A 21462-nucleotide genomic window follows, 5' to 3' on the forward strand; every position below is an offset into this window, starting at 1 on the left:
TTTAAGTGAGGAGTCTTAATTAATGAATTTGTGATGTATGTTTATTTACTTTAATTAGTTTAGCAAGTTAGGTTTGTTGCGTTGTAGCTAGTATGTACTTAGCTTTGTAGATTGCGTGCTTTTGTGTGTTTTCTTTTGGTCATGGACTTCGCCTTTCAATGACCATGTGATGATCCAATTATTACACTTGTATTATTGGGGAGCAGTATTGCATAGGTTAGCTTGATGATGTGAAGTTCGGGGATTTGGCAAACGTATTGTCAAGGGATTAGTGTGATTGAGAGTATTCGTTCTTTGTGTTGAACTTATTCATGTTTATTATTCCGTTTATGATTTGGGTTTTGAATATTGGTTTGGTTTTAAATAAGGGCCTTTATGGATCCAGATTGTAAGCTTTGACTTATTAGTTTTCTAAACTATGTTTTTTGTAAGACTTAAGTTTGGTTTTCCACTGCGATACTTTGATAAAGCCTTAACGTTTTAACACGTGGAGGTAACATGTCAATCGTTATCTTCTATTTTATTTAAAGTAAGTGGTTTGGAAAAGGGAGAATTATTAGGGTGTTACATTTCTAAAAAGTAAATGAAAAATTAGTAAAATTAAATGAAATCATTCATAAAGTTAATGAAATAGCCTCAAAAAGTTTAAAAAACTGGAAAAAAAAGGTTGAAAGCCGTAAAATTACAAAAATGTCATTAATGAATGCGGGTGAAACATGAGCCGTCAGATGGAGCGCGATTAAAGGCTGAGATTGGTTCTCATTATTCACCTTGGGTATTAGTAAAAAAATGTTTGTTTACATATTTGCATATAAGTTAAAAAATATACAAAAAAAATTTAAAAGTAAAAGAAATATCTTTTACAGTAAATGAAATATTTGTTAAATTAATAGATAAATAAATAAAATGAATGTTTTTTTAAATATCTATTACATGTCTTGATGAAGGATTTGTATATATATATATATATATATATATATATATATATATATATATATATATATATATATATATATATGTAATGTCTTAGTAAAAAAAATGTTTGTTTATATATTTGTATTAGATTCAATAGTAAACAAAAAGTTTTTAAAAGTAAAAGAAATATCTTTTAAAGTAAAAGGAATATCTGTTAAAGTAATAGTTAACTAAATAAAAATGAATATGTTTAAGTATCTATTACATGAAAAGTAAAAGAAATATATTTTAAATTAAATTTAATAGAACATTGTTAAAAGTAAAACAATTAAATTTGAGATGAATGTATAATTGAGGACAAATATTAAATTCTATTACCCAATTTTATTATATACAAAATGTTATAAAAAAAGTAAATGAAATGTAAAGAAATCTTAAAGTAAATAAAATATTACAAATTTAAAGTAAATAAATGCTTAAAGTAATCATAGTGAATAGTATTATGATTAAAAAAAAGTATTACAAAAAACTAAATATTTCTATGAACTCAATCCAGCAATGAAAAAGCCTATTCCAGTTGAACCTGAAATAAATTAACAAAAAACTATATAAGTTTTAATAAAGTTAATAAAATTCAAATAAAATTAAATGAAACAAAGTTAAAAGTAATATATTTGACAAACTACTTATTTGGAAAATTTCTACTGTCATGTGAAACACCTGATTGCCCACAAGTTGTGCATGTTCTTCCCTTTTTACTTTTTTCTTCAGAAGTTATTTCTTTGGCACTTTTCAAGTGTTTAGAAACTTCTAGTAAAACCTTTGTTGAGGCATTGATTTGGAGGCAAAATGTCTACATCGATAGCATTAGATCCAACAAATAGTTGAATATCAGCTTCTTTGCATTCTTTGTTACTTTCACCTTCCTCATATTTCTTTTTCATAATCTCTTCCTCAAATGAAGACAAGTACTTAACAAAATTAGACAGATCATCCTCACAACCCTCTGCTAGACTAACACAAGAGAACATTTTCGACCACACATCATAGAGTAATTATATTTTATTTTGGTCAAAGTTAGAAGCCTCATCCACTAATAGATTTCTTCTTAACATTTTTTCTCCAACGATTCAAAATATAACGTTCAGGAATTTCAGATACAGATTTAGTTACCTTTCATTATGAATAATATAAGCTACACAGAACACCCTGACTCTCAAACACCTTGCAAGTACAAGTACACTCTAGTGTAGATAAATAAAAAGTAAGATCAAAATTCTTTTGACGTTCATTATCTACAACAATAGAAAACTTAACTCCATCGCTAAAACTAGATTACAACTCTAAACACCACAAGAAAATCAAGCAACCTCACATTCTCGTTAAAATTCATAGAAAGCCGAACGGGTGTAAACTAAAGAAACATGCTTCTCTAACTTTAATGTAGTGATCGGTTGAGGCAAATCCTTGTTCAATCTATTTTGTTCATCTTGTTCATGCCTCTGTGCATCTAAGGTTGTTTAGTACCGAAGGAAAAACTCAACACAGAAACATGAGGGTTTATGAAATTACAAAAAATTTGTTTTCACCCTCAGATCTAGAGTTAGATTTTAACAAACCACCCATAAATAAACCCCTAAAATAGGCTGGGATCTTGAGATGCTTAATCTTCAACATAGAAGCAAACCATTCATGATTTACTAAATTAAATTTCCCATCACAGTATTCCAACAATAAACAAACACATTAGATTCGATTTCTCTGTCCCAAAGAACAACACAAAGTTCTTTCAAAAAGTCAGTTTCATTATAGAAATTTGTACCCACTTTCTCAGGCACTTTCCTCATGATGTGCCACATGCATAATCGATGTTTGGTTTTGGTAAATACTTTCTGTATTACAATAACCATTGTAGGGTCTTGGTTAGTAATAAAGCAAAAAGGCTCATTTCCTATACACTTCAGAAATATTTGAAAAAGCCAAACAAAAGATTCCACATCTTCTTTAGATAACAAGGTTGCACAAAATGTGACACATTATTTATGATGGTCAACTCCAATAAAAGGGCATAACACTAAGGAATATTTATTTGTATCATATGTGGCATCAAAAGAAATGGAATCCCCAAACAACTGAAAATCTTTTAATTCTACCAATGGGATCAGCCTAAAAACCTCGTATTAGATGCCTAGTTGCATCAAAACAATAGTCCAAATAATAGCCACCATTACTGTTTTTGACTTTCTATTCAAGATTTTGTATAAACATAGCCCCATCCTCATTAGAAATATAAACTTTCAAGTCACGATAAAAAAATTTAAATTGATTTTTAGTGCTTCTCACATGTTTATACCCTCCACAACATTCTTTCATCATCCTATATGACATCACAACACCAATATTCAACTTTAAATTTTCAAATATAAATTTCCTATGAACACAAGTTAAGTCATCATCTTGTTTAGTGAGCTGTCTGTTATTAGGAGTTGAAAAGGGATGACAATGACTTTAATGAAAGAAATAAACCATATAATTTCCACAATCACAATACCTAAACTTGATCCTACTAGGACAACCAATTCTCTTGGTTGTCTTTTTCATAAAAACAGAACTTTTAACATCTTTTTGGCCTTTCGTATACCAGTGACAGAACCTTCTTTGTTACATAACAAATACTTAATAACTATAACTCCCTTTTTACCATAAGGACCAATCAACTTCTTTTCTATCTTTCTAGTGTTATTACGGATTTGAAATCCACATTCAACAGCATACTTAGAATAAAAATTAATTCCATCTTGAAGACAATCAAATTTCATTCCAAAAACAGGCTTCTTTTCCATAGAACAAACATGATATGAATAAACTCTTCACCACCTTTAGAATTACATATTGTCCTAGGAAGTATAGGATGAGAAGGAGTTTTTAAAATGCTTACATTAACATCTCCATCTTTAACCAACCCAATGATAAGTGTCATTTATGTCGCAATTTTTAAGAGTTTTCTAGTTATTTTTTCATAGTTTTTATATCTTTTTACTTGGTTTTAATAACATTTTATTACATTTGTCATGATTGCGTGTGAAATGTCGTTATTGCTCAATTTTGGCTTTTCTTGCATATTTTAGTTGCTTATGGCATTAGATTAAACTTTATTGGTTTATTCTTATGTTTAGGAACACTTGGATAAGTTCATTGCTCAAGATTGAAGAAATATAAAACATAAAAGAACAAGTAATGAAGAAATGTGCACTTGATTTTCAATGATCGAACTTCAAACGCCTATATCTTTTGATCTACAAAACATTTTGGGGAAATTCCAATTGGAGATGAAAGATTATCTTGAGAGCTTTCCAAAGACAGGTCATATGCCCAATTCCGTCGTAAAACGTGGGAGATATGCTCATTTGAAGCTGAGCGGTTTGCCCAGTCCGATAGGAGCGGGCGCGCATCCTATGAGGAGCGCCCGCTCTAAACTTTCTGGAACGATTCTGCCATATTTTGCTGCAGCTAGGAGCGCCCGTGCACGAAATTGGAGCGCCCGCTCCTCTGCACGCTGCTCGACTTTTTGCGGAGCTTCCTAGGCAATTTAGTAAGGGGTATAAATAGATTTTTTGCTCATTTTAGAGGAGAGATTTCATATTTTCAGTAGTTTTAGGTTAGTTTTAGGTTTTTAGAGAGAGAAACTCTCAAATTTTGGAGAGAGAAAGTGAGAGAAACAATGGTTTTCATGGATTTTGGATAATCAAAGGAGGAATTTGATGATTTGAAGATCTCCATTTTATATCAATGAGCATTTCTTACTCTCTTCTCTCTTTATGCTTTATTAATTGCTTTGTTAATCATGTTTGAGTAGATTTCCTTCTACTAGGTGTTGAGTGAAGCTTTGTTATGGTTAATTGAGTTATTTGAGATAAATTTGATGATAATTGTGTGATTAAATTGATTGAATTGATGATGGCATGTTGTTTGTTTTAGATTGGATTGATCTCCCAAGATAGCAAACTTAATTGCATGTTAGTTCTAGTTTGAAAAGGGATTGTGAATTAGAATTTATATATTTGATTGCATTTTGGGTAAATTTCTTCTATGCACCTAGTCAATGAGGGATCTAGGCTAGGAATTTGAGAGATTGCTCTTGATGGTAATTAATTCCCATTTTAATTCTTTCTTTGCATGATTGATTATCAAATCGATTCCCATTAACTTGTTGATTGTTCAAAATGGATCTTTGCCCCTAGTAGACTTTGTAATATCTTGATCTTTATATGTGTGTTAGTGTAGTTGTAGTGTCCACTATCCATAAACCGACTTCGGCGTAGCTTAAGCATTAGATCGAGAACAATCCAACATTACCGTTCCTTGTGGTTCGACTCCGAACTTACCACTAGACTTGTTTAGGGGTTAGTTTAGGATTATAATAAATTTTGTTTGGCCGTGAGGAGGTTAGTCAACGACCTAATTTCCCCGCGCTCACCCAACTATTTTAGACATCATCCTCAAAAGTAGATGAATCTAATTAAAAAATAGATAAAACATCACTAATAGTAAAAGAAAAACAATAAAAAGTGAGCAAATTAAATACATATAGAAATTTTAAGTGCTTCATCATTTACTACTTTATAGTCTGTTTTAGATATTGATATATGATTAAAACATATTATTACCATCAAGTTAATGAAATGATTGTACCAGAATATATATTTAACTCATAGAATTGAATCCACTGACTAACTGTAAATGATTCTAACTACAAAGTAAATAAAAAACATATAAAATAAGTAGCATCGAAAATTAAAAAAAAAAAACTGCATCAAATAATCAAAACACCAGCAGTAAACCAAAGAAACATAATCTAATTTAAGTGAACATTAAAAAAAATGCATCACATAATCAAACAAAAAACTAAAACAAAATTCGATTAAAAAGAAATGAAATAGAATAAGAAACAAACACCCTAACAAAATAAAATACAATAATAATAATCAAATTGAGTAAACACAACAATCAATAGAAATCGAAAACGAAAGACGAACAAAAACAAAGCAAAAATCCTAATTGTATGGAAAAATCTATAAAAAGAATTTAAAAAAAACATAATTTGTAAAATTTACCTCTCCCGAATGATCGATTAATAGAAATTGAACACCAAACTCCAAGAATTTGAACAAAATCGAAGATATCAATGAGCGAAATCCAAAAAATCGAGCAGCAAAATCGAATTAAAAAAAATCGCATTTAAGAGCTTTCGAGAGAATAGAGAGAGAAAAAAATACTCCCAAAATTAGAACGAAGGTCATTCACTGACTAAAATTACGAAAATACCCTTGATGAAACAGGTGAACTACAAGCCGTCAACTGAAGCACAATGAACGATCCAGATGAGTTCCTAGTTTCTATTATTCAATGTGGTTCTTGCAGGATCTCATTTATATATATAGGAAAAATTGCCAAGAATAATCCCAACTTTTGATTATTATTTAATAATCCCACTTTATACACCATCCGTCCAAATGAGTCCCAACCGGTCATCTAACTTGTTACTCCCTTCGTCCCATAATATTTGGGACGTTGAGGTGAATACGTAGTTTAAGAAACTATAAGTGGGTCCATTTAAAACATTTGTTTATTGTATATAAGATTCTCTTTTGTATTCAATCTTAACTTTCCCTCTCCTCAATCAAGAAGCTCAGCTAGCGGAACAACCGCCACCACCAAAGCCGTCGCAATCCCCGTCACCTCTTCCGCCGAACGAAACCCTTCTTCTGGCAGCCCCATGTACAACGAGAACTGGCAAACCACCTCTATTCCGAACAATGGTATTGGAAATCAATCGTTAATTCCATCTTGGTGTTTCAATCATAGCGGCTGGGCTGACGGCTGGGAGAATGTAGGGGCGGCGCCGATCGTAGTAAGCTGGGTCCGGCGCCGGCAAGGGGAGGACAGTGAAAGGGGTGCCGCCGGCTGGAGGGGAGAGCTTGGGGCGGTGCTGGGTGGATGTGGTGGTTTTTTTTTTATTAATTAGTTAATAAGAATATTAAAATTAATTCTTTTTTTTTTATAAAAATAATATTAAATCTTAAAAAAAAAAATTACCTGTTTAATAGGTCACCATCACTTGGGATTGTTTTGGGCGGATGAAGTATAAAGTTGGGATTATAAAGAAATAATCGAAAGTTGGGATTATATATTTATAGCTGTAAAGTTTAAAGTTTAAATTTTCATCCCATACTCACCCATCAACCAAACAACCACCTTTTCATCATATAACCTAGTGTGTGTCTCGGGTGATGCCCCGGATTGTTAGTTTGTACTTCTTTAATTAGATAATTATGTTCGATTGTTTGTATAGCTAGTATGTGATTTGGGCGTTGCCTCAGATATTACGGTTTTTTTTTTATCTCATATGTATTTATTTTCTAATCTTGTGAAGAATAAATAAATTAAATAACCTCTAATTTGAAAGGAATATATAATGTTAATTATGTGAAATTCAAAACACCAATAAAAGTTGGTTGAGATGGTTAGTGTGTAACCTTTATTTGTTGGAGGTTGCGGGTTTGAATCTATATAAAACCATATATTTATTTTGTTAAATGAAGTTGCAAGTTTACGTGTCGCATGTACTTTGAATAGTGATGTGGCATTGTGACATGGTGTCATATAAGTTGAAGAGTGTCACGTGACACCGTTCTTTTAAAAGAAACGACTTTTAATATATAGTATAGATTCACCAACGTAAGAAGTTCCTTACCAATCGTAGCATTAGTATATTTAGTGACTCTCCTCTCACGTAGTTCTTCATTTGGGGTGAGTGGAAATGGAAATAAGATCTTGCTACAAATTACATTAACTTCCAATTATGAGTGAGGATAAAAATTCTGGTAGAATTAGAATTAACACATTTCACACCAAAAATCCAATGAAAATTATTCTCCAAGAATTCTCCTCTCACAGAACAATTTGTAAGATTTAACTTACTGTGGTATCCTGAAAAGGTTTCCCATAACATGCTAGAGAAATGAAATACTCAAATAGTAAATCGTGAAAGGAATAGTGTCCTTCGTACAAGTGTATTATTCCGATAGAGGGTTCAGAATTAATTAGAAAGCTAATTATTCAATGATGTCAAGTTATCGGAATGCCTAGCTAGAGGCCACTTCCGATCAGTATATTAATGAATAATTAATATTACAGCTTAATCTTGACTGAACCCTTTGGGTCACACCCAATCGTGTAACCGAACCGAAGCGACAAATTAATCCGAAGGATTTAGTGAGTCGATAGAGTTTTTACGAACAAAGACGTCAGATTCCGAGCTTAGAGCGTTGAAACCGAGCGTCGTAAGTCGAGTCGAATTTAGGAAACGACGAGATGGGAAAATTAGTTAAACGACAAGTCACAATGTATAGCCCTAGCTTTGTAATGGCCGAGCCATCCGATAGCTAGGGCAATATGGCTAGCAAAGCTGCCATGCATGCGAGGCATGGCCGCAAGCCCGGCCGCAACATGCACGTGCTGGCTTGGGAGCTACGGCATGCTGAGCTAGCTAGCAGCTAGAATCGCATGCTAGCTGGCGCGCAGGCTAGCATGCTAGCACCAGCCCTGCACCATCCCAAGCAAGGCCAGCAACAATAGCTCGCTGGGCCTTGCGTGAGGATGCAGCACAGCAGCAGCACGCAAGTTGGGCTTGAGGTAGGGGCGCCGAGCAGCACCCAGCAGCCCGCAATGATGCGAGGCATGCTGATGCGGGTCGCCAGCACATGCGACCAGCTAGCAGGCCCAGCTTAGGGGCCAGGCCGCCAGCGAGGCAGCCTTGGCGCCTAAGGCAGGCCACGCCAACTGGCGTACTGTGATTGGGGCATGTGTGAGGACCGGTTTTTGGGATTGCTTGGGGAGAAAGGGGAAGGTGGTCCTCACCTAACCCTTTGCTCTCCTCATGCCACTTGTCCTTTGGTGATCCATTTGGCTATTTAATTTAATTTTGAATTAAATTAAATTCCATTTTGCCTTTTTACCAACTAACCCACATTGAAAGATGATGGGAATTTACGGGATCTATTCCCTATAAATACCAATCATTTGGCAAAAGACACTTGAGTTGGTGAACTTTAAGGGATGTCAAAGAAGAGAAAACCTTTGTTCTAATAACTCTAAGTTATTTTTAGTCTAACCCCTACTAAGCTTCGGAGTAGGGACTGGTGCAGTTCGATAGCGAGGGTATGAGCTGTCAGAGGTTCTCGCACTTGCGGAACTTGAAGCTTTCAAGTCCGAACTCGAGGTTGAGCAAAGCATGCTACGAGGGTGAGCACTCTCTCTCTTATCTCTCTCTTTTCTTATGTTTATGTTTATTTTGCATGCTTTTATTTATGTTGTCACCGCAAAACCTAAAAAATCGAGTATTATCTTTAAGCTCATTTCCCTTAAATTCCAATCACTTCCCTTTTCTAACGCGTGGTTGGTGCACCCGGGTGCACACGGAAAGAACATTAGACATATTTTAAAGAACATGGGCGAAAAAAGAACATTATAGACATTTATAAAGAACGCGAGCATATATAATATGTTCTTTGAGTTTGATCTTTATGTTCATTGAGTTAGAACTATATTTTCTTTTACTAGGCGAAAATATGCATTCCCCACCGGTTCAAACCCCCATTTCGCACCGGTTTTGAACCGGTCTAGATTTGGGGGGTGCTAAAACCCCATAGATTTTTCACTTAAATTGATATATAAACACTAACACATGTATAATTACATATTTTCATTAAAAAAAAGCCATAATATTACAATTTTCGTCCAAAAAAATAAAATAAAAATTTGTATATGAAATTACTCTTTAATTATTTCATAAATGCCTTCATGGTGATGGATGAGTTGCTGTGGGGTGCTGGGTGGGTTGCTAGCTGTTGTTTGTTTTTCTCTTGTGGTGCTGCTGCTGTACTGTTGTTGCTGCTTTGGTTATGCTGCTGGTTGTGTGCTGCTGCTGCCATTGCTAGTTTGTACTGCTGGCTGAATCAACATGCAGAACCACGAAAAAGAATCAGAACAAACACGATATATATGTAGGAGTAAATTACATCAGGGTACACAAAAAATCTAAGTAAAAAAATCTCTAAAACAAATGAAGTTACTTAAGCTATATGGAAGTTGTCTCTCTATACTGCAGTATCTTTGTCAATCTGTACGGCTGGAAGGTAAATATCATATTACATATTAAAGGCTGAAGCTTCAAACAAAAATAACTTTGTGCAGATCCTCATTAGTCATTACTTAGAGAGAATGGATTGAAAGGGATAGAACCGCAGTTGTCAGGTAAAAATTATTCTCTGTCTTCCACACACAACACAAGCAATCAAGATAATCAGATACAGCCACTTGATGATCCAAATGCACCCACTATAACTACAGAGTACTATGAGACCAATTGCTCAGACCTGACAGTAAAAGAGAATTTTAGTTAACATCGTCCTGCAACCTACTCTAGTCATCAACTAGTTTCAGTTAAATGACAGGTCTTCATATAAAGCAATAAATTACTCTAAAGAGCAAGATTTCAACTGTACTGTAGTCATTCCTTTGGAGATGCAACATCGTTTCTATAAAATTGATAATTGATGTCTCATTATATGTATAATTAGCACAGTATTTTTGTGATAAAATCACCATATATTCATAAAAATGGCCTCAATATTCTCAATTATCATGACATATTTATGATAAACAAACCAAAAGATATTCATTCAACAGCCATAAAGATACACTAAAACAACTATGAATGTACATTAAAAAACATTGAATATATGACCAACAACAATAAAAATACAATAAACCATCATCATCTGTTTATACTTATCAAATGAAAGCTTTACATTGTTTATATATATACGTGACAATCCGGCACCAGGCGGGTAAGCCGTATCATTATCCACACAACAGGCAATATTGAAATTTAATGAATTCCAACATGTAAACCTACTAAAACTAAACAAGTACAAAGGCAGAATATCACAAGTTTGAAAGAACCCACAAAACCAAGAACTGCAATTTAATCAAACAACACATAATGAAATGGGCAAAAAACAATATACCAATTCCTTAGCTCGTTTAGCTCTGCGACGAATAGAGCGAAAGAGAAAGACAGTAATAGCCCCAGTAAGAAGAACACTGGTAGAGACTTGAAGAGGGGTAGAAGGCTCTCTTGACATTAATTCTCAGCTCCTGTGTGACATGCTCACAGAGAAAATATCTAAATTTCTAACTAATGACAACCATGGTGGGGGTATATCATCTAGGAAGGGTCTTTTTGACCAACTGGCAACACTTATTAACTACTTGAAAGTTATTGTTTACTAACCAATCAAAAGGGCAATCTACAGGTCAAAAACAAGAAACCAAACACATTACAAAGATTTTATAAAAATATATAAATAAAATAAATAAATAATAATAAAAAAAACCCCCAAATCCTATCTTCCGATGAAGAGTAGAAGCATTACGAGGATAAAAACCAGTTCCTATCTTCCCGATGAAGAGTAGAAGGTACTCCAGAAGCAATTCTAGTCAAGACTTCAATGAGAAATATAATAGAAGAATAAATCACAAAACAGCTAATCATAGTAAAGAACATAAACCAATCAAACCATGACTGAAAACATACTTGTCTTTTGTCCAAATCCAAGATGGAGGTGGCCACAATAGATTAGAATAGCCAGGGTGTGATCCAATTAAACTAAGATGGGAACCATCTTCCAGATGCCATACTCCAATATGAAGTTTACTGGATTCTGATTTCCTAACCATTTCAGAGTTGTCATCATAACCACTACTATAATTCACGAAACTATTTTGTTTAAAAAGGATGCAATTTTTCCCATAGGATCCATGGAGTAACTCAGCTGCCGTAGAAAAGGAAAATTCAGTACCAAAGAAAAAAGTCTGACCACAATTTTTCCCATATGTAAAGTGAAGGACTCTGAACTCCCAAAGCAATCAACTTTCAACCCAATAAACACACAGTTACAATCACAATTCACCAATTAAGGAACTAATAACATAAGCAGCAAGCCAACAATCAAGAAATAACAATCAAATTGAAAAATCTAAAGTACACAGGGTTATAAAATATGATATACCTGATAAGAAGGTCCAAATGCTATTCCAGTAAGCTTAGATTTATCCCCAGTTGGGCGGTTCTTCATCAATTCATCCTGCTTCACCTCAATAATTTCAGCTGGTGGTTGATCCTTTCTTTTCCTCCCACCAAACTAGCAAAGCTATCAGCCCCACTGACCGGCATTGTCGAAGCCATCTCCTCAGCTGAGGCACCATTATACCAATTACTGCTATCATACCCTTGATAACCACTATTATAATCATTAAATTTTCAATAGTTACCAACAAAAGTACAAAACATTAGAAAGATTAAGAACACAATACCTGAACAGCGAGATGACGAGGCTGAGTGCAAGCAATAACATGACCAGAATCAGCCTATCCTCCTTCATTCAAATACTAGAAATTCCAACAAAAACAAATAAAATTCATCAAAATTAATTAACAATCAAAACAATAAAATTGAGCATAAAATTGAAGAAAGTGAGAAAACCTAAGGAATTTGAGTAGTTATTCCGCTGCCAGTTTCGCCGACAACAATGGTTGTAGCATGATTTTCAACTAGAAAGAGAAAGGCGTCTCTGCGCTTATGCATGTGGTCAGCCAAATTGTCACAAATGTTGAGACTCTTAATCTCCCCGTACTTGTCTAGTTCCTCGAATAAATCCTCATAGAAATAAACAGACGGAAGTCCTAACAATTTCAAGCATAACAAAGAGCAAAAAAGCAGATTGATTACTAAATTAAGCATCACCAATTAAAGTTTACTAAACTGAACACAAAAATCTAGCAGTGTAATAATCTCACCCATAAACTGAAATACAAACCCCAAAATCTCAACGGAACACGTAAAGCTAAAAATCCGACAATTCAATAACACAACATCACCAGCAGATATATTTCATTACTATTCAACCAAAAACAGAGAAATCTTCAAAACTTAAAACTTAAAACTCGAAAAAGCACATATTTTTAGGGTTATTTGATTCAATTATCAAATTATGCTCGAAAAATAACATATTTTAAGGGATGTTTGATTCAATTATCAAATTAGGGTAAAAAATTCAGAGGGAAATTTGATTCAAACATCAAAAATAGTTGAGATTTCGAACCCTAAACTTACGGCATTGACAATTATTATGAATCAGATAAAACATAAACCCTAGATTTGCGGTGCTGCATGTTATTGAGTGATTTGCGGTGCTGCATGTAATTGAGAAAGCAACATTTTCTATGGAGTAATACTGAATTAAAATAGAAAATCAGAAAACCCTTGGGTTCCGAAAGCATGAAATTGTAAATTTGAGCAAAACAAAAACTCAAAAACCATGAAATAATGAAATTATTTAAAGAGAAAAGAAGAAAAAAGCACGAACCTTCAGGAAAAATCATTTCGGGAGGGCGAAACGACGAGAGGTGGGTTTGTACCAGCTCCTTGCGCCACTGCCGCCGTTGCTAGGACCGACCGACGCGCCGACAACATGAAAGAGGAAGAAGAGAAAGAAGATAAGGAAGGAGCAAGAGGTCGTTGATTAGGGTTTGTTTGAGGAGAGAGGAGAGAGAGGAGAGAGATAAAATGGCTCTGAGGAAACAGAAAGAAAGAAGAGGGGAATGAAAGAGAAAGAAGGGTCACTGGCATTTTTTTCATATATATATTTTTTATTAATTTAACATTATTTCGCACCGGTTTGGTCTGAACCGGTGCGAAATCCCTTTCTCTTTTTTTTTTATTTCGAACCGGTTCAAACGAGTGCGAAAAGGATGATTTCGCACCGATTTATCAAAAACTAGTGCGAAAAGTATTTTTCCCAATCCCGCCCATTTCTTTTCCCACCGGTTTTCACGAAGCGGTGCGAAAAGTGCGGTGCCTATTTCATTTTTCTACTAGTGAATAATTAATATTACAGCTTAATCTTGACTGAACCTTTCGAGTCACACCCAATCGTGTAACCGAACCGAAGCGACAAATTAATCCGAAGGATTTAGTGAGTCAATAGAGTTTTTATGAACAAAGACGTCAAATACCGAGCTTAGAGCGTCGAAACCGAGCGTCGTAAGTCGAGTCGAATTTAGGAAACGACGAGATGAAAAAATCAGTCAAACGACAAGTCACAACGTATAGCCCTAGCTTTGGAATGGCCGAGCCATCAGATGGCTCGGGCAATATGGCTAGCAAAGCTACCATGCATGCAAGGCATGACCGCAAGCCCAGCCGCAACATGCACGTGCTGGCTTGGGAGCTACGACATGCTGAGCTAGCTAGCAGCTAGTGATTAGGGGATTTTGCTCCCACCAATCAGAATGCGCCACGTGGGCCAATCAGGTCCTGCCAAGTGTCCCCCAGTTGGAACTGTCATGGCTTGCCACGTGGCACGCGCTTATTCGTCCACCTTGGACCTGTTATGTCATGACACGTGGCATACTCCATGCCTAATGGAGAAACCAGCCACCCAGGCCCAACTTCCGAGGGAAGCCCAATCGGCCCTAGGTTAACCTAAACCTAGGATTGGCACGTTTCCCAAGGTTATAAATACCTCCCTTAATCCTCATTAAGGGGGGATTACAGAAAAAACACATTGATTACACCCAGAGTTACAGGCTGATTACGCTTAAAACTCACATTAAACACTCTCACCTAGAGAGACCCACTCACTTTAATTTCCGCATTAATTACTCCTTAATCAAGTACTAACTTGACCGTTGGAGGCGGAGCTCCCACCACCAGGAGTCTCCGTTATTTTGCAGGTACAGGCGTCCGGTTCCAGTCTCGGAATTGTAACTCTCCCGCAGGACATCAGAAAACCCCGAAACATTTGGCGTCGTCTGTGGGGAGAGTACTTCTGAGATGGCATCCAAGTCTGTACCGACTCCTGAAGAGAGGCGTCCCCTAGACGACCCTCAAGTTCAGTCGGACCACGATACTGAGAGTGAATTTGAAGTTGAAGCTCACACAGCTTCAGACGGGACTCTAAGGGCCCGACGTACCCGTCATACCGAAAGGAGGGAACGAGAACATCTTCAAACAGGAAGCGAGCCAGCAGGCGCACCGCCTGTTCGACAACAGCCGACTGATGGATCTGCTCCCATCACAAGGAACGAACTCATGACCTTCATGAGGGACTTCAAGGGAGAGATTCAAGAGTTGATCAACAAGAAGCCGCCTGCTCTGGTCAAGGAGCAGTCGGCTAAGAAACCCTCCACTTCACTGAAGAGGAAGCCAGTTCAAGGGCGAGAGGCGACTCCTCATCCTAAATCTAGGAAGCGGGAGCCACCTGCCCTTGATTTCACAAAATTCCATTTTCCTACAGGAAATAGGAAACCTGTTCGTCATATTCAGGCGGACGGGTCGAAGCAAACATTCACAGACGCTCGGCTACTGCTAGAGCAGAAGAAGAGTGACCGATTGTCAGAGTCGGCCTCTACTTCAAACTTCCAAGACAGTCTGCGAAATACCTCAATGAGGCATACGCAGTCGTATCATGAGAGTCAGTCAGGCGGTACCTCCCGTCAGTCCGGCTTTCATAGCGACCAGGCGGTACCAAACTTACCGTTTGTGCCGCAACAACAGTATTTTTTGCAGCCACCTCCTTTTGGTGGACATGCAGCAAAAAACGTCCAACCTATGGACTGGCAGCTACAGTTGCTTAGACTTGGTGAACAGCCGTCGGCCTTCTCCAAGGAAATTACTGAAGCCGCTCAGCCGGCCAAAGTGAAAAATGTATTGGGTAGGCGCCTATGACGGCACTACTAACCCAGAAGACCATCTTATGGCCTTCACCAACCTGATGTACCTTCAAGGGTTGGATGATCCTACCTGGTGCAAGTGTTTCCCAGCGACTCTCAAAGGAATCGCACAACAATGGTTCGGCAACCTGCCGACTGGTTGTGTAAATAGCTTCAGGACGCTTGCTTACTTATTCACCTCCAACTTCGCCATGAACATCCCTGCGAAGAAAACGACCCTTGATTTAGGCACAATTCAGCAGGGCGAGAAGGAGGGTCTTCGTTCTTACATCAGGCGGTTTAACCTGATGAGAATACAGATTCAAGGGTTACCGGATGAGGTAGCCTATACTGACTTTTTCAGAGGTCTCAAGGACGGGTTGACCTTCAAATTTGACTTGGTCCGAAAGAGGGTGGCGACTCTTCAAGAGGCCTTGATTGAAGCGGAATCCTATATACAGGCGACTGATCTTTGTACAGTAAAACAGTCGGACGGGAAAAGGTTTGACAAAAGAGAAGGACGACAGAAACAGTCGTCCAACAAAGATGAGAAGAGAAAAGAGGTCTGGGCGGCTGATTCCTCCAAACAGCCGGCCCAGAAAAAGAAAAAAGAATTCAAACCATACTCCCCAAAGTATGCGTTTAACAAGGATAACCAGTTTATCCTAAAAGAAATCAAGGGACGAATCTCAATTGAGAAGCCGGTCCCCATGAAGGGTTCTGCAAACAACCGGAACCAAGATAAATTATGTGCTTATCATGATGATGTTGGTCATCACACCAATGACTGCATCAGTCTCATGCGGTATTTGGACCGCCTGGCTGAGCAAGGTGATCTTGACACTTATGTCAAGAAATCCACGGGGAACACTTCCTCAAAAAAGCAGTCGGCCAAAAAGAATCAACAGGCCGACAGCTCCGATACAGATGATGCAGTCGTCTACACCATTGCAGGCGGCTTCTCAGGAGGCGGCCCCACTATTAGGGGCAACAAAGATAATATAAGGCGGTTAGATGTAAATTCCGTTCACCAAGAACGGCCGTCCAAATATTCATTTCCTGAGATTGTCATCACTGAAGAAGATCTAGGAGGGGTAAGAGGGCCGCATGACGACCCTATCGTTATTGAATGTAAAGTGGCCAACCAGAGAGTTGGCCGAATCCTCATAGATACCGGAAGCTCCTCAGATCTCATCAGTAGCAAATGTCTGTCAAAACTAAAATATCAGACTGATTGCATACATCCGGCTTCCCACCCTTTAGTAGGGTTTGGAGGAGGAGTCGTCCACCCACTGGGACGAGTGGATTTACCCATCCGCTTGGGCGAAAAAGGGGAAGGACGACACATGGTAGTCCGGTTCTTGGTAGTAGAAGAACTCTCGGCCTACAACATGATTCTGGGTCGTCCAACCTTGAATAATTCCAAGGCTGTTATAATCCCATCTCTTATGTTGCTCAAGTTTGAGAGGGAAAATGGAACAGTCGGCTCCCTAAGGGGAGATCAGAGGATGGCCCGAGAGTGCTATCTCTCGGATGTCAAGCCCACTGTTATGGCCACTGGGTCAAGTGGTGGAAAAACAGACCTTGACAATGTCAAGAAGAGTGCACCTGTTCAAGAAGCAGGCGGCAAGAAGAGAAAGGCATCCCAGACAGGGGCCGCAAGAAAAGAAAGAAAATAGCAATCATTGGCAGAGGAGCGGTCGGATGAGTTCCGCCCTCAGCCGGCTGGTGAGCATACGGACCTGATCTTAGACGACTCACGTCCTGATCGAACAGTCAAAGTTGGGACGACTGCTCTGAGAGACCTTGGTGACGACTTTCACAAACTATTGAAAGAATACAAGGACATCTTTGCATTCGAAGTCCATGAAATGCCAGGCATTAATCCTGATCTGGCGGTACATAAACTGGCCGTGGATCCAAAAAAGAAGCCGGTACGGCAGAAGAAACGGAACCATGGCGAAGAAAGAAGTCAGGCGGCAGCCGCCGAAGTTAAAAAATTACTTGATGCAGGGTTCATTCGGCAATGTTACTTCCCAGACTGGGTTGCAAATGTGGTGCTTGTTAAAAAGCCGAATGGCACCTGGCGAATGTGTGTAGACTACACAGACTTAAACAAGGCGTGCCCCAAAGACAGTTACCCTCTGCCTAAAATTGATAATCTGGTCGACTCAACAGCCGGCCATGCTTTGATGAGCTTTATGGACGCCTACTCTGGTTTCCATCAAATTCCTTTATGGAAGAAAGATCAGGAGAAGACGGCCTTCGTCACTGATCAGGGGTTATACTGTTACACGGTCATGCCGTTTGGTCTTAAGAATGCTCTGGCTACCTTCCAGCGAATGATAAACACTGTGTTCTTTGATCAGATTGGGAGAAATGTCGAGGCATACATTGATGATATGATTGTCAAGACTAAACTTCAGAAAGATCATCTGTCGGACCTCCGAGAAACTTTCGCCACACTCAGGCGGCACCATGTCATGCTCAATCCCAAGAAATGTGTATTTGGGGTTGAGTCTGGGAAATTTCTCGGATTCCTTATCAATCAGAGAGGAATAGAGGCGAACCCTGAGAAGGTGCAGGCGGTCATTGACATGCAGTCGCCTCGTACCATCCGAGAGGTTCAGAAGTTAACAGGTTGTCTGGCGGCCTTGGGAAGATTTCTAAGCCGATCAGGCGACAAATGCCTATACTTTTTCCAGGCAATTAAGAAAAAGGCAAGGTTTGAATGGGGGCCGGATGCTGAGCCCGCCTTCCAGAAATTGAAAGTTCACTTGCATTCCTTGCCGAGGCTGGTCAGCCCTTTGCCCAAAGAAGTACTCTACATGTACCTGGCCGTCTCTGATCATGCGTTAAGCGCTGTTCTCCTTGCTGAAAGAGACGGTTGTCAGCTCCCGGTCTACTTTGTCAGTCATGTACTGAAAAATGCCGAGTTGAGGTATCCCCCAGTGGAGAAATTTGGTCTTGCACTCTTCATGGCTGTTAAAAAATTGAAGCCCTATTTTTTGGCACATGCAGTCGTCGTGTATACAGACCAACCTATCAAGCGGCCACTGACCATCATGGAGTCGTCAGGCCGAATGATCAAATGGGCCATAGAAATACAGAGCCTCGAAGTTACTTTCGAGCCTAGAAAAGCAGTGAAGGGGCAAGCCTTTGCTGACTTTATTGTTGAGATGACTCGTCCTCCTGACTCTCAAGTTCCAGACCAAGTGTGGAAGGTGTATGTGGACGGAAGCTCTACTTCCAATGGTTGTGGAGCAGGCGTCATATGTCAGTCGCCAGAAGGCGACAGGTACGAGTATGCTTTACGCTTCAGTTTTCAGGCCTCAAACAATGAGGTAGAATATGAAGCTTTACTAGCCGGGATCCGCATGTGCAAGGCGGCAGGGGCAAGAAAAATAGACGCCTGTTCCGATTCACAATTGATAGTGAGTCAGTACAATGGCGAATACGAAGCAACCCATCCGGCCATGATCAAGTATTTACAGGCGGTCCAACAAGCAGTCGGCTCCCTTGAGGATTTCCATCTGATCCAAGTGCTGAGATCAGAAAACAACCAGGCGGATGCGCTGTCAAAATTAGCATCATCCGCCTCCTCTGATACTCCTCGAACTGTTTTTTGGGAAGTAATGGAGAAGAGAAGCATCGAGGAAGACCCTATTGGAATCCTAGACAGAAGCTCAACCTGGATGGATCCAATCAGGGCATATCTGACAAACGGTACACTGCCGGATGATCATCAACAGGCGGCAGCACTGAAAAAACGAGCCACCTGTTTTGAAATAATAAAGGGAGAACTTCACAAAAAGGGGTACCTTCAACCCTTCTTAAAGTGTGTTACTCCAGAAAAGGGACGAGAGGTACTGGACGATCTTCACTCTGGTTACTGTGCTTCCCATATAGGCGGTAGGACGCTTGCTCAACGGGCAAGGCGGCAGGGCTACTTTTGGCCTACTTTAGAAGCAGATGCAATGGAGATGGTGAAAAAATGTGACAAGTGTCAAAGGTTTGGCAAGCTAATTCACCGTCCGGCTACTGACCTCACTACCATTCATAGCCCACTACCGTTTGCTAAGTGGGGCATGGACATTCTGGGTCCATATACGCCTGCTACAGGCGGAAGGAGGTACATACTTGTTGTTGTCGACTACTTCACTAAATGGGTAGAGGCGGAGGCTGTAAAGGGAATCAAGACGAAGGATGTAATTTCATTCATTTGGAAAAATGTCATCACTCGGTTTGGGGTTCCCATGTCTATGGTTTTTGATAATGGTCCCCAATTTGAGACGCCTGTTCTCAAAAGCTGGTTGGGTGACCAAGGAATTGCACACTACTTTGCATCTGTCGGTCGTCCACAAGCAAACGGCCAGGTAGAAGCCTTTAATAAAATCATCTCAGACGGTCTCAAGAAAAAGATTGAACGAGCAGGCGGCCTATGGGAGGATGAACTACCACATGTTCTCTGGGCCATTAGGACGACTGAAAAAGGGGCGACTGGAGAAACTCCATTCCTCCTAACTTATGGTGCGGAAGCTGTTCTTCCAATAGAACACTACGAGCCGACTCTTCGAGTAATGCTATATGACGAAGAGGCAAACTGGGAAGCCATGCGCCTGGCATTGGACTCACTTCCTGAAAGGAGGGGCAATGCTGTCTTGCGCCATGAAATTTACCGCCTGAGAATGACTAGATCATACAACAAAAAAGTACACAGGCGTCCTCTCAAAGTAGGGGACTTTGTACTTAGAAAAATGGAAGCAGTTGGTAGGGCTAATGAGTCTGGCAAACTAACTCCCAACTGGGAAGGACCCTACCGAATCTGTGAAGAAGTCAGGGATGGTACCTACCGTCTAGAAACACCAGACGGACAACCGTTGCCTCGAACTTGGAATGTAGATAATCTTAAGAAATATTTCTTTTGAAATGATGTAAATAGTCAAGAGCTACTTAATAAAAGTTTGCATACTTACTATTCAATTTTGTACTAAGAGGGGCATGCCTGCTGAAAAACAGTCGGCTACTCTCCATGTTTAATTTTTATTTAAGAGGGGCATGCCGTCTGTACCTTTACAGTCGGCTACTCTCCATTGAGTATTTCACTCTATCTTCAGAGGGGCATGCCGTCTGTACCTTAACAGTCGGCTACTCTCCATTGAGTATTTCACTCTATCTTCAGAGGGGCATGCCGTCTGTACCTTTACAGTCAGCTACTCTCCATTGAGTTTTACTCACAATAGGGGCATGTCGTCTGGACATATAGTCGGCTACTCTCCATAAGAAGATGGTCGACTGGTTCCAAACACATAGCCACCCCCCTAATACTTAGCTAAAAAGATTAGGGCCTGGCCGACCCTGTGCCTAACAGGCGGCTACCCTCCTTTTACTTAGCACCTACGTTCACCAAGAACTTACCAAGGCCACAGGCCGAATGATCAGACCAGGCGCCAAGCTAACTGATCAAATCTTCAAAACTAATACGACCTGTCCCAACATCATAGCAGGCGTCCGGCGGCATCCCTCCGGATGAAATTCGTCGCAGAGAGCAGCTCCCTTTTGGGTGGAACATTGTTCTATAAACTAATTACATGGCACCTATACGACTGTCCCCAAGGGCAATCACGTAGCCGTTTTTGAGACAAGGATAACTCTATCACTAACCAAACCAGTGGTAGCAGTTGACATCTGAGTCAGATGACCGCCTGT

General features: G+C 39.1%; 1 long non-coding RNA gene across 3 annotated transcripts; it reads right to left on the reverse strand.

Moving 5' to 3' along the window:
* Nucleotides 1-9672: 9672 nt before the first annotated feature.
* Nucleotides 9673-13647, reverse strand: LOC110694457. Of its 3 annotated transcripts, none has more exons than XR_002505866.1 (5): nt 13407-13647; nt 12524-12723; nt 12355-12429; nt 12051-12270; nt 9673-9927 (listed from the first exon to the last, which is right to left on the reverse strand). It is a non-coding gene; the product is annotated as an uncharacterized LOC110694457 (long non-coding RNA). The 3 variants fall into 3 exon arrangements; XR_002505864.1 differs by having other exon boundaries at nt 12051-12281; XR_002505865.1 differs by having other exon boundaries at nt 9673-10352; nt 12051-12281.
* Between the last annotated feature and the right edge of the window lie 7815 nt (nt 13648-21462).

This window comes from Chenopodium quinoa, unplaced genomic scaffold, assembly GCF_001683475.1.
Source record: "Chenopodium quinoa cultivar QQ74 unplaced genomic scaffold, ASM168347v1, whole genome shotgun sequence".
Taxonomy (NCBI): Eukaryota; Viridiplantae; Streptophyta; class Magnoliopsida; order Caryophyllales; family Amaranthaceae; genus Chenopodium; species Chenopodium quinoa.